The sequence below is a fragment of the Callospermophilus lateralis genome, chromosome 10, assembly GCF_048772815.1.
Source record: "Callospermophilus lateralis isolate mCalLat2 chromosome 10, mCalLat2.hap1, whole genome shotgun sequence".
In the NCBI taxonomy this organism is placed as follows: Eukaryota; Metazoa; Chordata; class Mammalia; order Rodentia; family Sciuridae; genus Callospermophilus; species Callospermophilus lateralis.
The window spans coordinates 92,298,711-92,312,543 of NC_135314.1; positions in this window are offsets into that span (position 1 = coordinate 92,298,711).

The following is a 13,833-nucleotide window of genomic DNA, read 5'->3' on the forward strand; positions in this document are numbered from 1 at the left end:
TTCATACACATTATTTTTCTCCCTTACAGTATGGATTTTCAGAGAGCAGGCAATCTTTTTTTTTTTTTTTTTTTTATCCTCAAGGCTTGTTATGGTTTAGATATGAGGTGACTCCCAAAAGCTCATGTGTGAGATAATGCAAGAATTTTCAGATATGAAATGATTATTGTGAGATCTTTAATCTATTCCAAGAATTAATTCACTGCTATGGATTAACTGAATGGTAACTGTAGGCAGGTAGGGTATGACTGGAGGCAGTAAGATCACTGGGGGCATATCTTTGGGGTTTATATTTTTGTCCCTGGTGAGCCATGCTCTCTCTGCTTTCTGTCATGTCCTGAGCTGTCTTCCTCCGCCACAGCCTTCTGCCATGATGTTCTGCTCACCTTAGGCCCAGAGCAATGGTGTCCTGGCCAACCACAAACTGAACCTCGGAAACTGTGAGTCAAAATACCATTTTCCTCCTCGGTGCTGTTCTTGTCAGGCCTTTTGGTCACAATGATAAAAAAGCTGACTGAAACTAGGCTCTTCCACAATTTCTAAGATGGAATGTGTTTTCTATTAATATTTATAGAAAAGAAGAGGGGGAGTGAAAAAGAAGAATAGAGGGAGCGTTCAGCAATTGAGTTTAGAATCTAACACAACTGGTTTTTAGCATAGTTCCTAGAAGTGAAGTAGCTGTACTGTGATTAGGGACAACACACATTATTTCTCTGAATGTCACTCACCCACCTGCAAAATAGAAATAATAATATTTGGGACTGTTATGAGAGTAAATGAATTGAAAGAGTGACTATAAAATTTCAGTTTTGAATTGAGTTCAAAATCATTCTAATTTTTAAAAAATGTATTCTTGAGAAAAGAAAAATTGGAAATTTTCACTAAAATTTTCATTGAAAAAATATTCTCTTTTCTTGAATAATGATAGGTTATAAAACAAGCCACATTTCTAACTCTTCCTCCTTATTAATGAATTCAGCCACATCAAAATGCAATAAAAAGGGTATAAGAGACTCCTAAGAATCATTCAAATTTTTATCAGTCATTTTCCCTTCATAAAATGAGCATTTCTATTAAAATGATATTACATAAAAATGGAATTTTAATGTGTGGAGATTCTTTAAAATCATGAGACCACCTGGTCAAAGGCAGACAATACTATCTTTTTCTTCATAGATGTTAGAAATGAAATAAATTAAACATAAATGAAATTAGAAAGTGTAAAACCAAAGTAGTCACAAAATAAAACGTGGTCCCCAAGTGGAAAAGTGCGAGGGCATCCAGCTCAAAGATGCTGGTATCCAAGTATTGGGCTCTTGGTCAGCAGTGACCACAGGAAATGGGAAATCCTTCATAGACAGAAAGACCACGTGGGAGATGCAGAGAGGTACCACTGCAAGAGGAGCAAAATGTGGTGACCTACATTGTGTCATCACTGCCCAGCTGGAAACGAGGATCACTTTCCAGCAAGGTAGATGCTGGGAGAGTCACAGTGGTCAAAAAGTACAAGGAGGTTGAAAAGACAGTCGCTTCATAGGGAAATGGACCCCTCAACGAAGAGGAAAAGAGCTGAGCAGAGTGGCACACACCTGTAATCCCTGCAATCAAGGAGGGGAGGCTGAGGCAGGAGGATTACAAAACTGAGGTCAGCCTCAGCAACTGGTGAGAGACTGTCTCAAAATAAAAAAAATGCAGAAAGGTCTAGGGGTGTAATTCAGTGGTAGAGCACTCCTGGGTTCAATCTCCAGTGGTGGAAAAAAAAAAAAAGAATAAGAATAAGAAGATGATCTACTTTGTAAATTTATATAGGCAATTTAGGTGTTATTTTCAAAATATGACTGTAATATTTGCCCATCTGCAGCCCTATGAATATTTGAATTAGAGAACTGTTGAAAGAGTAAAGCATAAAACTTTATATACTGTAAATATTTGGGAGATACATATATTTACATTGAACATGACTAAAGAAAAATATATTGAAGAACAAAATACTCAACTAAATAAGACTCTTCCAGAGTATAAACTGAGCACCTTGAAGCATATATTACCTTCACTGATCCCTCAGACACCACTAAGAAAATAACTTTTCTTATATCCTATGCTTCCCAAGTGTACTGAAAGAAGAACCGGGCCTCCCAAGGGACCACAAAGTTGAGTCACTGTTAAGAGTCTTTTACAAACAGGAAAAATCTATCTCTAGCTTGAAGCAGTCAATGTACTTAAGAAATCAACAAGGCCACAAATCACTATTACTACCATGTCCCATTTGGCTTTTCACCTCACTGCAGATATCAACACTGACAACAGCTTACGTTTGAGAAGCTGGTCCCAGTTCCCAAAGCACCTTCACGTGCATTAGCCCCTTTGATGTTCAACACAGCCCTGTGCAGTAGGTAGGGCAGTTAACTAATGAGAAAAATAAAAGCTCAGAGAAGGAAGATCATACTGTTGAAAAGAGTCACAGTGAAGCTAAAAATCCAGGTCTTCTGGTTCCAAAGATACTGCATCTCCCACTTCCATTTTAAGTTGCATAATGATGACAAGAATAGTTCAATTCTATAAGAGCAAAACCCTTGTCAAATGCTTCTAATTTTTTCAGAACCCCCTTGGAGAAGTAGGGGGTGTTTTAATACTTGGAGGGGAACAGACCAGGATGGGCTGAATTTCTCTAAGAGGCATTGGCAGCCGGCTAGGGCTGCAGATGGGCAGAGGGAGAGACCAGGGTGCAATGCTCCAAGCGGGGATTAAACATCAGACTCAGAAAGAGAACAGCTGTAACCCCTTCATATTACAGTTTTAAAATTCCAAGCGTGTAAAGAACCATAAAAATCACAAGTAGGCCCCTGGATCATAACAGATGAATAAGGGATTTATAATCTTTAAACTGCAAGGGGAACGACTTACATTTGTACCATTTCCTATTTTGATTACAATCATTGTCCTGAGAGCAGATTCATGTTGTGCCTTTTCTGATTCTTTTTGCAATTCATCACAAGGAGACAACAGAATGGTAATGCTGCTGTACATTCTTTGAAAGACAATAAAAACCTATGTAACTCCTGACCTTTCCCAGTTGTTTTGCTTTGGGGTTTTAGTTTTTGCTTGTTTGTCATCATTTGACTGGGCAGTCATTTTCTATTGTGGCCTGTTAGCCACCTCATTAACCTAGAAGGGTGAGATGGTGTGGGCAATTAGCTTCCATAATATTAAAAAGGTTAAAGCCCAAAAGCCTGCTGTTTGGTGCTTTTCATAAACAAACTCAGGTATTAAATTCTGATATCTTATTCCAGTTTCCAAGCCTGTAATCATAAAAAGTGGCACAAAGTAAGACTTTCCCTGAATTGTTTTAAAATGACATTCTTCTAATGTTTTATGGCCATATGTAGTTTATATGTCAATAAATAAGCCAGGGAAATCTCTATACCCTCCCTTCTCTACAACACCAGATTATAATGGAATGTTCTTTATTCCTTAGTAGGGACTTTTTTTAGCCCAGTTTTCCTTTGTATTAAGTGGCCATAAAATGGATAAGGATCTTTAAAATAACCAAAATTCTTGATGTTCTCTAGAAATGCACTGCTTGTGAAACACAATATAAGAATATCACAGCTTATAAGCCAAGGAACAAATGCAAATGTCTTAGACCTAGTGCCTCTGGGCTCTAGTCTGGCTATTAACTGTTACAGCCTAAAGTAGGGCCATAGCACTTACCTGTGTTATTGTGCTATATATGCAACCATCTGGAAAACTATAGCTGCACCAATGCAAAACAAAACAAAACAAAAGAACTTGGGTTATGTTACACTTTTTCAGGTGTTATTAAAATACCACAGTTGGGTAACTGCAATGATAACATAAAAATTCAGTAATTTCTAAATTAAAAAGGAAACCTCTTTTTCTTTTCTTTGTTGATTATTTTTTCACTTTCGGTCCAGCTATATTGCCTATCCTTTTAGAGCATAGAAAATATATCGAACACAGAAACTGGTGTCATGCTCACGGCTGACCTGAGGTTTGGATGGCATTCATTCATATTACACTCCATCTGCCCAGGGGTAGCTTTATACACAGGTAACATTTGGGATCTTTGGGGAATTTCCCCTTGGAGGCTACAAAGTTTGGGGTAAACCTATCATGCATAGCATTAGATCATTTCCTTAGGTGCTTTATGATTAATGTAGCAGCCTCAGATATATAAACAGTGTCTTGTTGTTTGTTAATGTAAGTGTGGTCATTATACAAATGCAAATGAAATGTACACTCTGCTCTTCATCATTTAAATGTAGATTTGGCAAGCAGCATTTGAAAAAAAAAAAAAAAGAAAAAAGTATTGCCATCTAGTCCTTTTATAAACATTACTATTCTCAGACAATAGATTAACTCATTCATTCATCCATCCATTTATTCCACAAACATTCATTGACTATCAGGATGTACCAAGCAGCCGGAGAGGGTAGCTGGCATGGGATATCCCAAATTGATAAGGAGATAATCCTTGCTCTCAAGGAGAAAATAGTTTAGTGGAGAGAGGAATATGAAGATATAAGTTACAAGAATTATTTGTTTGTTAAGTGTTGAAATTCAGTTACACCTGAAACTCTATGACAGGAGGGGCTGGGGTTGTGGCTCAGAGGAAGAGCGCTTGCCTAGCATGCATGAGGCACTGGGTTTGATCCTCAGCACCACATAAAAATAAAATGAAGGTATTGTGTCCACCTACAACTAAAAAAATAAGTGTTTGAAAAAAAAAAAAAAAAACAACTCTATGACAGGAGACCCAAGCAAAAAGATCTAACAGAATAGTTGTTATTAAGGTTAGATTCTGAAGAAAGACTAGACTATTTCTAAATGGAGAAAGCTCAAAAGACATCTCTGATAGAAGAAAGAGCAAAGGAAAAACATGAAGAGGGAATGCAATTTTAGTTTTGGTTTAAGCAAAACATAATTTAGAAAATATACCTTCCATTATCTCTCCCATCTCATTCCCTAAACCACCACCAGGGTAAATCTCCAATACAATCAATTTGGAACTCTCTTCTGTTCCTTTCTAGTGCTATCAACAAAGTTAAGATTGTGTTAACAATAAGCACAAAAAACAGCTAACTTGGTTATGTGCTCTTTTCACACCATTTTCTTCCTTGATTTCACGGGTCTGAGGAAGTAGTCAGCTGACTCTGGCTTACCCTGATTAACAATAAATGTCTGTGCCAGGGTATGAGAAATTTTCAAGGGTATCAGCCATAATTTCAGACCACAGGGCCCTCAGCTGAGTGCCTGTATTGCAGGAACTGGCTGAGCAAAGGGTCCCCACCTTCTTGGCTTCTTTAGACATCTCCAAAGTGGATGTGCCATGGGGTTGTAGAACAGCAGCCTCTCAAGGAGTTAATGCCTGAGCAATCGAGCAATATGGGGATCACACTTTCTAACCACAGAACAAAAACACAAGTTTTGATAATAAAACCTGGTATCTGAATGCAAGAAATCATAAAAAACTTCCAAGGTGGAAGAATATGGCAATCTACTCTCCATACCACTCCTGTCCAGTGAAAATATGAGTCACAGATGTTGAATGTGCCTTTAAGCCATATTTAAAAAGTGAAAGTAATTTTAATATTATATTTTGTTAACCTAGTCTACCTTAAAAAATTACAATTTCAAAATTCCAATGATATAATTTCAAAAGTACTGAAAAAAACTTTACCTTTGTTTTCAGGATAAAGATTCGGCATGCAGTATGTATTTTCCCACTTAGAGCACATTTGGATTTGAACTAGCCTTATGCAAGTGCCCAATAACCTTGTGAGTCTGTTGGCTACACTATCAGACAGTGCAGCTTCCTACTGAAGCACTATCTGTGGTCTTTTCCTGCACCAAACTGTATTGGTTACAACGTCCAAATCACTAAAGGGTTAGTTAGTCCGGCTCAGGACATATGGCAAATCTTTGCTCTTGCATTGGTTCATTTACTCACTCAGCAAACAAAGGTTCAGCCAATGTTATTATGTATCAAGTTATGGGCTTTCTGCGGGAATGCAAAATGAAAAAGGTTTGGTCTCTGCTTCTGCCGTCTGGTTGAGGAAAAACAAGTAAAACAACAACAATGCACTGTCTTGAATTCTTTGACAGCATGTGTGAGGGGAGCACTGAGCACCCAGAGGCAAGTCAGGAAATGAGCAGGAAAGGGAGGGGAGCTGGAAAATCATTCAGAGCACTGCCAGTCTAGCCAAGGCTCATCTGATCTGTTGTAAAGTGGAGGGGGAGAGATGCACAGAAGAAAAAGGATCATGTGCAAAGAAAGGCCCTGGGCACCATTCTACAGAAGTCAAAAGTAAAATCTATAATAAGGGATGTTAGAGAATAAGTTGAGGCCTTGCCTATCCGTGTTACATAGACCCAAATAATGTACAGTCTTCTGATAAATTCTAGGAAAATCCCTGTAAATTGATTTTAGGTAGAAAAATATCTATTAATCAACATTCCAGAACAAACCAAAAAATTCTACAACTTACACTACAAATGTTTATGATAGATATGAATTTGGACTTTTTATTTTTCTTTTTCAAGAACCAAAGACTGCTGCTGCCTTAAGGTCATGATGTCTTGCTTATAAAACAGAACCTTTAAGTCAACTCAGAGAATGCTTTGCTAAAATACTTCAGGCTACAGTAGCACAGAGTGACGCTTACTTTGGTTAATTCTCTTTGGCTTTAAAATGGCACCCAAGGTTTCTCCAGATCTGCCTTGCCTACATCTCCAGCTCACCCCTCACCTTCACATCCCTTTGTCCATCCAACGCTCAGACTCAGGTGCACTGTTGTGTGGGGAGAGGAATATGAAGATATAAATTATAAGCATTATTTGTGTGTTAAGTGTTGAATTGCTTGGGGTTCCTGAATTACAGAACTGCAGACTCTGTCACAAAAGGTCGTACAACTTTTCACACATGATTTTCAGAATTCAATGCTAGTTTCTACCGGAACCAGTCCATAAAACTCAGTTCAAGTGCAGCCTCCTTGAAGGAGCCTCCCTATCCTCCTTGCTCTCTGTGCCCTGCCCCTGGATGGGTGCTACCCCTTATCCTCCCACAGACCCCTCTATCACTACCATAGCTTTCACTTTCATTTGTTTGTGATCGTCTCCCATCAGACTTGTCAACTCTTGAGAGGGCATTTATTTCCCCAGCCCCAGCCCCTACTCAAGTACTTAATAAATGATGGCTAAGTAGGCAAGTGAATGAAACAATCAATCAATCATATTGGTTTCAGAACAAAATGGTACCCATTTGAGAATTTATGTGTTGTAAATAATTTAGATACAGGAGGCAGTTGTAGCTAATCAATCAAATATTTTTAAGCATGATAAAGGATGTGAAAGGTGGTAAGTAATTTAAAGGGAGGCAGATTTTGGTTCAAGGTAGAACTTCACACAGTCAGGGCTGCCCCACAAGCAAGTGGTATCCCAGGAACAGGCAAATTATACTTATGGGCCCAATCCATCCTACTGCTTGTTTGGTAAGTAAAGTCACAGTCATTTATTTACATATTATCCATAGCTGCTTACATACACAGGGGTAGATTTGAGTAGCTGCAACCAAAACCCCAGTGTCTGCACAGCCTAGGATATTTGCTGACTGAACTTTTACAAAAAGTGTGCTGACCCCAGGTCTCCTAGTGAGGTTATATGTTCCCATTATAGAACATATTCACACAGAGGCTGAATCTGACCAGGATGAAGGAACATGCTCTTTAAAAGGAAGAATGGTAACTATTAAAGTTCCTTTCCTCTGGGCAGGTCTGTAATTATAGGCCTACTTTTCTATGACAAAAACAAGTCATAGTGCCTAATTTATCTTTGACTGACAGCCCTATAATGGACAGTACTGCTAGTTGTAGAAAAGGAAATCATTCCTTATATATTCGTGGTTTAGGTAATATGTCTTAAATACCGTTGAATGCCACTCTGAATAATGAAGAAAATAAACCTGTGGCTTCAAGCATCACCAGGGCACAATCACAGAAAAAGTTGCAGTTGATTCAAAGGGAGCCCAAGGGACAAGAACCTGACCTGCTACTGACGCTTCTCTTCCCTGCAGACCTAAACTCAAGCTCTGCCCCAGGACCATAGGTATCAATCACAGAGCAGTCCTCGGGCTTGTGTTGTTCTTTATGAGTCTGATGGTCACAGTGAAAAGGGGGGCCACCTGTGAGATAATCCCTCCCGCAGTCACCATGACACATTTCTGGTATTATTAGGTATATTGTTCTACAAATAAAAAAGACACAGGAGCCAATCCCAAAGACTATTTTGCAGTGTCCACATGAGCTGCCCACAAAGACACTTAATGTTCATTCTATCCCCTTTACACATATCTCCTCACCAAATATGTCAAATCCCAGAAGATGCTGAAAGGTGAAGACCTCTGAGAAGACTCCAACGTATTTGGGGTAGAAATTATTTATAGATGCTCTTTACTTCTTTCCAGCAGTCTCAATGGAAGATGCAGATGGGTTTAAGCAAATCCTCCTTATTTCTTTCCTATCTATAAAGCGATTTTCTTTCTCTCCATTTCCCATAGCTGCTGTGCCAAGGAGCTGCACTCTTGCTCCCAGATTTCTGCCAGATCTTCTTATCAGTTTGTAGGAATTGGCTATTTTAGAAGGAAAAGGAAGAACTCTCTCTAGTCATTATAGTATGAAGGCGGGATCCTGTAAATTTATCACTGTCTGGGTCCACTGGTGAGGGTCCTTGGCATCTGTTCTCTACCATCTCTGGGGCTGGAGGATACCTGCAGGAACAGGAAAAAAAAAATAGTAGAGAAGATTTGTTTCCATGAAGCAGTACATTGGGAGGGGACAACTTCAGTCAACGGGATTCAGAGTGACACTCCCTCTGAACTCCCACGGCACCAATTGGCTGAAGCAGTCACTGGAATTTATCAAATTCTACTCTTCTCTGTTGTCTGTGCATGGGTGTCTCATTCATTCAAATAGTGTTTAAAAATTCCTAGAAGGCAGTATAATCCCGCATGCTTTCCTTTGCACATCCAGTTGTTCCTGGCACAGAGCCTTGCACCCTGAAGTCATTTGAAAAGTATATTATGTGCCACTTTTGAAGATTGTGAACTAGTTTGAATATATTTTTTTAAAAAAATTTAAAGGTATTAAGAGCAACCAGAACACAGAAGAAAAGGAGACAGATATTTTAATACTCCCTCTCTGTGACATGCAATATAATAGCCCAAAAGATGTCCAGGTCCTAATACCCAGAATCTGTGAATATGCTATGTTCCATGTTAAAGGAGAATTAAAGTTGCTAGTGAGCTGACTTCAACCTGGGGAGATGATCCAGTGGATTCCACGTAATCACAACAGTTCTTGAAAGGGGAAGCAAGAAGCAGAATAAAGTTAGTGGCAGAAGTAAAGTTAGTTGTCAGAGTGATAACATGTAAGAAAGACTTTTCCAGACATTGCTGGCTTTGGAGACGAAAGGGGTTTACAGCCAAGCAAAGCAAGTGTCCATGAGAAGCTGGAAAAGTCAGGAACACAAGTTCTTTTCCAAAGCCTCCAGAAACGAATCCAGCCTTGCGAATTCCTTGCTTTGACCTCAGTTCTAACTTCCAGAACCATAAGTTAATAAGGTTGTTGTTTTAACCCACTAAACTTATATCAGTTTGTTACTGAACTATAAGAAACTAATGCACTCAATTATCCGAGACTTTTATGTGAAAGGAAGAGAAGTTTACTACTTGAGGCATTTCCTTCCTGATAGATTTCTGCCTTCCAGAAGGCTTTAAGTCCTATTTGACCAGAAAGTTTCCGCATGATAGGGACTAAGAAGGACTACCAAGAAGGACTAAAAGGCAAAATATTTGGGCTCTGTGGCCACATCCTGATGTGGGTAATAGCTATGGCAGAAGGCAGAGACAGCCCTGCTCTCACGTAAAATGAACAGTTAGTTGGCTCTGTGATGTGATTTCTTGAGGAAGGATAAGGTTTCCCGCCTTCCCTACGGGGCTCTAAGAACTGGGAAAGTACTATCACAGCCAGTCAAATGGAGCAGCGTCTTGCTTTCTGCGAGGAAGTCTCACATCCATGCCTATCAAGGGTCTAGTTCTCACAGTGGAAATCCACTCGTGATAGGGTGGGGATGACCCCTTGGTTGTAAAGCAGTGTCTCCAAACCTGGTAAGTAGTGGCTGGGGCCAATTGGAATAGACTCAGAGCCAGGGATACTGGCTGGAAGTACAAGGGGACTCATGGAGACACAGGTATTTGCCAAGCCAGAGAGGAGAATAGAAAGAACTGGGCTCTGAAGACCACTTTTACTACACGTATTACAGTTTTGCTTACTGTCGAAACTTAAAGGGGCAGGCTCCCTAGTTCAGTCTGTGTGAGGTTGATTAGCCTGGAAGGGCTGCAGAAGCTGCCTCTATTACATTTTCCAAGTGAAATAGAAGCCTCCAGGGTTCTTGTAATTGTTCAGTGCTGAGGTACAAGCCTAACACATTTATGGGAGTTGGCCTCCAGCCACTTCTTATGAATACACATAAACACACCTTTTATTGCTCAATAATGTTTTCCCTTTGCAACTTTTTATGAACCACTAAAAAAAATGGGGCTTGTAATTTTAATTTTTTTTTTTTCAGAAGAAACCACAGAAATACCAAATCTTCCAAATGGGAACTTCTCTTGCCTGCTTCCTCAACCAAAAATTATTTGTCAAGGGAGTGGTCGAAGTTTCAGCATCAACAACTCAAGATATTAATTTGGTCCAAGTCCAACTGATCTGCTCTCCAGACTGAGATGCTGCCTTCCTCTTTACGAGCCCAAACTTCTTTCTCTGGGGCACTTAAGGTGCATTGCAGCAGAATTTACCGGCTCTCTCTGTGGATGGGAATGTGCTCCCCGTGGCTCAGTTACAAATCAGCATCTTCTCCCCTTGGCTACCATCCAGAAGAACAAGAAGCCCTATTGCCCACTTGCACCTTTTCATTGCTACTTCCACACCATAGTCCAAGCCTGCATGACCTCACATCCGGATGAGTAAAATAGCTTCCTAACTGGTCTCCCCAGCCTCACTATCTAATTCTCCAATTTTTATAACCACATTGCTGCCAGAAGAATCTTAAAAGAGAAATACAATCATATCCCCTACCTGAGATGTTTCGTTAGTTCTCTCTTCCCAGGTGAAGTTCAATCTCCTTAACTGGTCATTTGACCTCATTCAACCTGTTCCTAAATTACCACGCCTAGCCCTCATTGCTTTCCTGCAGGAATACTGCACTGCTGACCATCTGAAAAGCTTAGTATTGTGCAGTGTTCCCACTCGCTAGACACTTAGATCTCTTCACTGCAAGGCATAAAAACTGACTCTGGCTACCAGAGAGAAAGGGTATGGAAGTTCACAGAAACTAAAGAGTCAGGCCCAGACAGGTCAAGAACCAGAGGAATTCAGGGGGTCTCATAGTAGCAAGAACTATTGGACAATCTCCCAGGGGCACAACCAGAGTGAAAAAGTCCCATGTTCTTTGTATTTTTGTTTTTCTTTCTTCTTTTTTTTTTTTTTTTCCTGTCTACTCTTCTCAGATGCCAGTTCCAGAGAGTGGATACTGACTTGAATTTGACTAGATAATTTTGGCAACTTTATCCAATGGAAGAAGAGAATTCCCCCTCCCCCCAAGTAAAGTAAAGCATTATGCATTAAAAGAACAGATAGAGGCTGGGTAGCCAAAAGCAGAAATGTGACATGTTACGTCCACCTGGAGCGCTCATTTTCTGTCCACTGAAACTGCCCATCTGTCCTTTAGGATGCCATTCAGACACATCTCAAAGACTGAGCTCATCTGTGATGTGGTGAACTTCTGGTTCAGTGTGTTCCTCTCTTCTTGTCTCTTCACATTCTTCCTTGTTTTATAGGTTTTATATCTTAATCCTTTTCCCCACTTACTACCTTTGTAAGATCATTAATAAGAGTTTTAAGGTGGTCCAGGATGAAAGGAAACACACACACACACACACACACACACACACACACAAGTGTGCCCACAATCCAATCCCAGACCATTTTCTGACTGTGCCGCCTCCCTACAGAGCTGTCCAGGGTGCTGCCAGTATGGATATCAGTTGTGCTTCTTAGGCATCCTATTTTCCTTCGTTACCATTATTTGACTGTCATCTGTAAGTTCATCTAAATGTTCTTCAAATATCTTCCCATGTTCAGGATTTGCACTTTCCATCTGTATCTCTAAAGCTTTGTTTAAGTCTCATCCGGGTAGCTAGAGAAAGACAGAAAGAAAAAACAAGCTCTTCCAACAAAGAACTGGAAAAAGTGACTTAAGTCTTGCCAATGCCACTCACTCAGCATCATTGAACTAGGCATTTGCCATCCTCCCTTCACTTTGATCCATTTAAAAATTGATATAATAATCTTCAGATGAGTGCATTAAAGGTTAATTAGACTTTAACATTTTTATGCCACTCTGAGTATGATGGAGATTATATAAATGTTACAACTTATTATAGATTCTGGATAAGAATCTTCTTTTAATTTGACCAAATTTATGTCCCTCCCTGTTCACGCTTCTGTCCTCCACACTACCGTGTATTCACACACTTTGAATAACCCCATAGGGCCACAGCATATGGTTGTGTGAATTATGCACTGGTACTCCAGGGGGCAACACTCACTTCCTGTTGATCATAGGTATGTCCAATCCTAATGAAAGTCATCCAGAAAGCAGCAGTGACATGCCTTGAGAAAGGGGCCCATTTTCCTACTTCCCACAAAGATTTTAAGAAGACTTTATGGCTATATTTAAGACATCACTATGTATTTATCCCCTTTATTCTGGGGCTTTTAACAAACTTCTATTTATGAAATAGATTCCAGACAACCAAATGGTATTCCAAATATAAAATATACTGTGGGAGACCAACCTTACACGTGACTGGGTTACACTCCCCAGCTGGGTGCTGAGGCGCTCTGTTGCAGAAATGTGGCAGAGCCCCCCCCCTTCCTGGGTTCGAGGGTCGGTGTCTCGTGCATGGGTGTGTCTTGCTACAGCCCCATGGGTGGAGCTACGCTCACCTGTTCCTTTGTAATATAACCCCTTGCCCTGTTTAGGATAGAATCTTCCATGGAAGTGCCTTGTGTGTGTCCCCTCCTCTTACTGTGCCCTTGGGTGTGGCCTACCCATATGTCAGTCAACCTGGTGACAGTGGACATCATGAAGATAGACTCAGGCCCCTGAAACCTGACCCCTTGCCTCATTTGAATAGCTTCTCCTCAATAAAAGGGGTCAGCACTTGCTCTTGCTCTCTCTCTTCCTGTGGACCAGTAAGGTCAGAGGAGCCCTCACAGCGACCCCAAAGAAAAAAGGTATTTGTGTCTCTTGTGTGGTTATTTCGTGCAGCCCAGTTAGCCCGTTTTAACTAGAGTGACCCCTGAGCCTTTTAGTCTGGAGAACAGAAACCCGGCAATACACATAGCAGTTGTCTCCTTGATGGGACTTCCTGCTCCTAGTTTGTAGCCCTTTGGTTTGAGCTATGCTTCATGCAGCTGGTTGTGGAATCCAGCTCTTCCTCTTCCAGTACCGGGTCCAGAAGATCTTTGATTCTTTCCTCAAAAGGAGGTCAACTCCTGGATTTGGCTGCTTTGGCATACAGAAAATTGTGTGCCTCATCCTGAGTGGGCAGAAAGCACTCCTCACTCTGTTTCTAGATATTAATATTTCCAGGTGAATTTGAGAAAATGAAAAAAAAATACTATGACTTTTTTTATTTTCTTCTCTTACCATTGCTTTTTTTTCTGTATGTGCATATGAATATGTAATCTC